Consider the following 6,879-nt stretch of genomic DNA (forward strand, 5'->3'; position numbering starts at 1 on the left):
CTCTTTTTCTTTATTAGTCTATCTAGTGGTCTATCAATCTTACTTATTCTTTCAAATATCAACTTCTGGTTTCATTGATATTTTGTATGGTCTTTTTGCACCTGAATTTCATTTAGTTCAGCTCTGATTTTGGTTATTTCTTGTCTCTTGCTGGCTTTGGGTTTGGTTTGCTCTTGTTTTTCTAGTTCCTCAAGGTGTGATATTAGGTTGTTAATTTGAGATTCTAGCTTTCTAATGTGGTCATTAGTGCTATGAACTTTCCACTTAATACCACTTTGGCCATGTCCCAGAGATTTTGGTATATTATATCTTTGTTCTCACTAGTTTGAAAGAATTTCTTGATTTCTGCCTTAATTTCATTGTTTACCTAGAAGTCATTCAGTAGCAGGTTGTTTAATTTCCATGTAATTGTTTAGTTTTGAGTGCTGTTCTTATTGTTTTCTATTTTTATTGTTTTGTGGTCTGAGAGTATGGTTGGTATGGTTTTGGTTTTTTTCAGTTTGTGGAGAATTGTTTTATGGCTGATTGGTTGATTTTAGAGTATGTGCCACTGCAGATGATAAGAATGTGTATTATTTTGTTTTTGGAGTGGAGAAAACACAAATAAATGAAAAGACATTCCATGTTAGTGAATTGGAAGAATAATATTGTTAAAATGTTCATATTACCCAAAGCAACCTACAGATTAAATGCAGTCTCTATCAAAATCCTGATGGTATTTATTACAGAAATAGAAAAAAATCCTAGAATTCATATGGAACCACAAAAGGCCTCAAATAGCCAAAGCAATTTTGAGCAAGAAAAACACAGCTAGGGCCATTACAAGTCCTGATTTAATACTATATTTCATAGCTACAATAATCAAAACAGCATGATACCGATATAGGAGTTAAAAAGGAATTATTTAGGCAGTTAGTAAGGGTAAAAGAATTATCAGTGGAATTTCCTTTTAATAAAAAGCAGACCCCACATCATTTCTTTTCTAACAAAAAGCAGCCTGAAAAATCAAGCTGCAAGCATAGATATACAAGCTGGAAGCTTGCATAGGTGAATACTGGCAGCTGTGCCAATAGAAAAGAGATACTTGGAAGCCAGGTACATCCAACATGGAGGTTTTCTCCTCCCTTCTCTTTGTTGCCACATGTGCAAATGTCATGGTACTGGCCAGGTGGAGACCCCACCTGCATAATAAAAGATTAGGGTGGGATGGCCAGCCTAATCACAGCTATGTAAATGGCACACTGGGTCCAAACAATCCCCTGGGCCCTGTGAAAATCAGACACTGCCTTTCTAAGCCCCTCTATAAAGTCAACTGCATCTCACCCAAACCTGGAAACCCACTTTGGTTCCCTTCCTTTGCATGAGGAAGCTCTCTCTTCTTTCTTTCGCTATTAAACTTCTGCTGTTAAACCCACTCCTTGTATGAGTCCTCATATTTGATTTCCTTAGCACAAGACAACGAACCTTGGGTATTTCCCCAGACAAATGACGTCGCTTCAATATTGGCATAAAAACATACATATAGACCAAACAAAACAGAATAGGCAGTGCAGAAATAAACCCGTGCATATACAGTCAGCTTATCTTCAACAAGGGTGCCAAGAATGTACAATAAAGACAAGATAGTCTCTTTTCCATTGTGGCCAGCATGATGAAACCCCGTCTCTACTAAAAATACAAAAATTAGCTGGGCTTGGCGGCATGTGCCTGTAATCCCAGCTACTTGGGAGGCTGAGGCAGGAGAATTGCTTGAACCTGGGAGGCGGAGGTTGCAGTGAGCCGAGATCATGCCATTGCACTCCAGCCTGGCGAAAGAGTGAGACTCCATCTCAAAACAAAACAACAACAACAACAACAACAGCAACAACAAAAGTGAAGGAAAAAAAGGGATAGTCTCTTTAATAACTGGTTTTGGGAAAACTGGATATCCACATGCAAACAAAGAAATTAAACCCTTATTTTACACCATACACAAAAATCAACATAAAATGAATTAAAGACATAAATGTAGGACCTGAAACCATAAAACTGGAGGAAAACATAAGAGAAAAGCTTTCTGACATTAGCCTTTATCATGATTTCTTGAGTATGACAACAAAGGAAGGCAACAAAAGCAAAAACGGGCAAGTGGGATGACATCAAACTCAAAAGCTTCTGCACAGTAAAGAAGCAATAAAAAATAAATAAAAAGCCCACCTATTGAATGAGAGAAATTATTTGCAATCTGTATTAGGTTATTCCTCCATTGCTATAAGAAATACCCAAGGCTGGGTAATTTATAAATAAAAGAGGTTTAATTGGCTCATGGTTCTGGGTTCTGCAGGCTGTACCGGAAGCATGGTGCTTGTATCCGATGATCTTCTTGGGAGGCCTCAGGGAGCTTTTACTCATGGTAGAAGGCAAAGTGAGAGCAGGAGAAAGCAGGAGTGAGAGAGAGAGAGAGAGTGAGTGGGGGAGAGTGCTACACAATTTTAAACAACCAGCGAATATCAGTGAAGCAAAGCATTTTAGGATTTGAGTTGAGATGGAGAAAAAAAGAAGAGGTCAACATACCCTATAATGGAAAGGAAGAGCAGGGTATGAGAGTGATATGGGAGTGCATAAGAAGGGGAGGTAGGGATATGCCATTTTTTTCTATTCCCTCTGTATCTGAAATCTTTTTTTTTTTGGAAATGAGGTTTTACTCTGTCACCCAGGCTGGAGTGCCATGGTGCGATCTCAGCTCACTGCAACCTCCACCTCTTGGGTTCAAGTGATTCTCCTACCTCAGTCTCCTGAGTAGTTTGGACTGTAGATGTGTGCCACCATGCCTGGCTAATTTTTGTATTTTTAGTAGAGTCAGGGTTCTGCCATGTTGGCCAGGCTGGTCTCAAACTTCTGACCTCAAGTAATCCACCCACCTTGGTCTCCCAAAGTGCTGGGATTAAAGGTGTGAGTCACCACACTCTACGTGAAATCTCTTGACATGTTATATTCATGTAGTCTATGACATTGGAGTACAACCAACAGCTAGGATGGGAACTGCCTGTCTCTATTCCTTGGCTTCTTTCCTATGATATGGCACATGGAAAACCCTCAAAAGGGTGCTGTGGGCAAAAGAGACTAGATATTATTACTCAGACTGTCTTCTCAAAAGACTTGCGTGGAAAGGGGTTATAGAAATCTGGGTTCCCAAATGAAAAACAATCAATGGACTCTAAGAATTGTTTATCTCCACAGTTAATTGGCCCCTGAGGAGAATATTCTGTTATCTTCAGGCTCACTCCGCAGAATATCTCATTCTCCTCATCACTTGGAACAAACTCCAAGTAAAGCCCTTTGGGGATGCTTATGTCAGTGCGTACAGCACAGTCTAATTGACATCTTGAGTAATGGTCTCCAGAAGTGATGCAAGATGTGTCTTCTGGGATAGAATCCCTGATGCCATTCTATTTAGTGTCCTCAATTTGCCTCAGCTGGCATAGGTCCTCTGGGTTAGGGGGATGTTTTATTTCTCCCAGATGATGTCCGTTTTTTCTTATGATTGGCTCACATCAGACCAAGACCGTTCTTACTCTAACCCCCATGATTACTATTGAGAAGACATTTATGCAGTCAGAAAGCCAAATTTATATTTTATTAAGGAGGGGAGGAGGTGTAAAGCTAAGAAGAGAGTGCCTTGAGAGATCCAAAACAATGGAAAACCATAACAGATTTTATTTTGACTCTGGGCACATTCACGATTAAACTGGTGTTCAGTTTACCTTCTTAATAAAGTGATATTAATGGAAATTCCTATTGCCCAAGCTCTGATATTGGAAGGGAGGGTTGTCTCAAATATACATATAGAGCCAGAGGAAGCATATGTGTGATTCAAAGGCCTGACTAGTAGAGGCTAAAGAAGTTCAGTTGCTTAATCTGTCCTGATGTGTGTTGATGGAGCTCATGATATGAACACACATGTGTCCCATTAGTCCTGGTGATGTTCTGTCATTAGGGTAGTTAGTGCAAACAACAATGGCTGCATTGGGGCAATTTCTCCTATGCCGTTCCACCAAAATGTAATGTAAATGGAAATTTCCAGGCTTAGGGAAGGAAGTCTGGTGAGCACCTCAGAAAAGGCTTGTTTTGATCACCAGTAGCCAACACGTGGGTCAGCGTGGACCTCTCTTGCCCTCTGCATTTCACTTCTATGCTTGTCTTCCTACGAGTCTCTGCAGAGGAAATTCCAGGTAAGGTAATATTAAGGCTTGAAGTATCTAGGAAACTTCATTAGAAACTAGGGCATTGTCAGCTTATCCCTTAAGTCAGAGGATGACATTTGACCAACCCATGAGAAGAGCTTCCTCAGAAGACAGAGAAAAAAAAGTCACTTGAAGGCCACAAATCAGAATGGAAAATTATTAGCAAAGTTGCTGAAGGGAGGAAGAGAGACATGGGTCAGATGGTGAAAAACTTACACCATGGAGATTTGTACAGAAAGATGGACACTAATGTGGAAAGTGATGGAGAAGTATATGGATACTTAAATAAAAGGGAAGTGTGTGGATATCTCTAATGGGTTGAAGTGATCAGAAGGAGCATGGGGGAAGTTGAGCTTTTAGTCCACTAGAAGATGAGTATGAAACAACAGTGTGAAGTGACAGCCAGAAAGATGATACTGTAGGTTGCCTTAGAAGAGACAGAGTAATAAATGTGACTTTTTTTTTTTTTCCCCCGGAGGGAATTTTACTCTTGTTGCCCAGGCTGGAGTGCAATGGTGTGATCTTGGCTCACCGCAACCTCTGCCTCCCGGGTTCAAGCGATTCTCCTGCCTCAGCCTCCCGAGTAGCTGGGATTACAGGCATGCACCACCACGCCTGGCTGATTTTGTATTTTTAGTAGAGATGGGGTTTCTCCATGTTGGTCAGGCTGGTCTCGAACTCCTGACTTCAGGTGATCCACTCGCCTCAGCCTCCCAAAATGCCAGGATTACAGGCGTGAGCCACCGTGCCTGGCCAGATGTGACTCTTTCTGAGTTCTTCACTCTAAAAAGTAAATAGATAATCTGCACTGCATGAAAGTCTAGAAAGACATTTAGGAGAAAAAACACAAAAAGAATAGGGTGGTGGATATTTGAGGGATCAATTAAGGTTACTTTTTTTTTTTTTAAATTATACTTTAAGTTCTAGGGTACATGTGCACAATGTGCAGGTTTGTTATATATGTATACATGTGCCGTGTTGATGTGCTGCACCCATTAACTCGTCATTTACATTAGGTGTGTCTCCTAATGCTATCCCTCCCCCTTCCCCCCACCCCACGACAGGCCCCAGTGTGTAATGTTCGCCACTCTGTGTCCAAGTGTTCTCATTGTTCAATTCTCACCTATGAGTGAGAACATGCGGTGTTTGGGTTTCTGTCCTTGCAATAGTTTGTTCAGAATGATGGTTTCCAGCTTCATCCATGTCCCTACAAAGGACATGAAATCATCCTTTTTTATGGCTGCATAGTATTCCATGGTGTATATGTGCCACATTTTCTTAATCCTGTCTATCATTGATGGACATTTGGGTTGGTTCCAAGTCTTTGCTATTGTGAATAGTGCTGCAATAAACATACATGTGCCTGTGTCTTTATAGCAGCATGATTTATAATCCTTTTTGTATATACCCGGTAATGGGATGGCTGGTCAAATGGTATTTCTAGTTCTAGATCCTTGAGGAATCGCCACACTGCCTTCCACGGTGGTTGAACTAGTTTACAGTCCCACCAACAGGGTAAAAGTGTTCCTATTTCTCCGCATCCTCTCCAGCATCTTTTTTGTTTTATTTTTTTGAGACGGAGTCTCGCCCTGTCACCCACGCTGGAGTACGGTGACACAACCTTGGCTCACTGCAACCTCCGCCTCCTGGGTTCAAGAAATTCTAATGCCTCAGCCTCCTAAGTAGCTGCAATTACAGGTATGTGCCACCATGCCTGGCTAATTTTTGTGTTTTTAGTAGGGACGGGTTTCACTATGTTGGCCAGGCTGGTCTCGAACTCCTGACCTCAGGTGATCTGCCTGCCTCGGCCTTCCAAAGTGCTGGGATTACAGATGTGAGCCACTGTGCCCAGCCTGAAATTAACAATTATTAATATATCTTATGTTAGATATAGGGGATGACAGAGGAGAAGAAAACAAATATTCAGTACGCACATACACACACACACACAAAAATAAATGCCCATAACTATTACAGTTTTTGTTTCTGCAGCTGCTTACATGGTTTTGGCTGGTATTTATAATGACTTGCTTTCACTACCCATTCCAATTCTCTTTGTCTACAGTTATTCATGATTCTTTGCCTGGTGGGGTAACCCAAACCTTTATTCCTGAAGCATCTGGGCCACTAGCAGTCTTGTCTGAATTGGGTTGTGGTTTTCTATTGGCTTACATCATGGGACATGAGAGTGCACCCTAGAAAATCTGATTGCAGACATAATTCTCCTTATCCTCACCATGTAATAGTAACTGAGTTTCCCGTTGCTAGTCAGAATCAGTCTCATTAGCCAATAGAGTAACCTTAATTGCCTATCGATTCAGTTCTATGAGAAGCCCCAAGTGGCACGGTGGCAGTCTTAACTATCAGAAAATGGGATTATTGTTGTGACACCTGGTGAAAGAATTTCTCCCTTTGGAACTAAGACCTCTAAAACAGCAGAACCTAAAAGTGAAGGGATAGAAAGCTAAAATTTTGCTGGTGGGTCACAGTTACAGAAACTACAGTGAGATGACTCGTTCTCGCTTCTGCCTGGTGATTTCTGGTTCCATGAATCTTGCTATGGGAGGAACAGCAGGATAAGTTGAATGCAGATTTAGAGTATATTTTGCATCCTGGAGGACATTGCCCCAGCACCAAAAAGTGTTGCCAACCAGAT

Source organism: Mandrillus leucophaeus, unplaced genomic scaffold (assembly GCF_000951045.1).
Source record: "Mandrillus leucophaeus isolate KB7577 unplaced genomic scaffold, Mleu.le_1.0 Scaffold29, whole genome shotgun sequence".
Lineage (NCBI taxonomy): Eukaryota > Metazoa > Chordata > Mammalia > Primates > Cercopithecidae > Mandrillus > Mandrillus leucophaeus.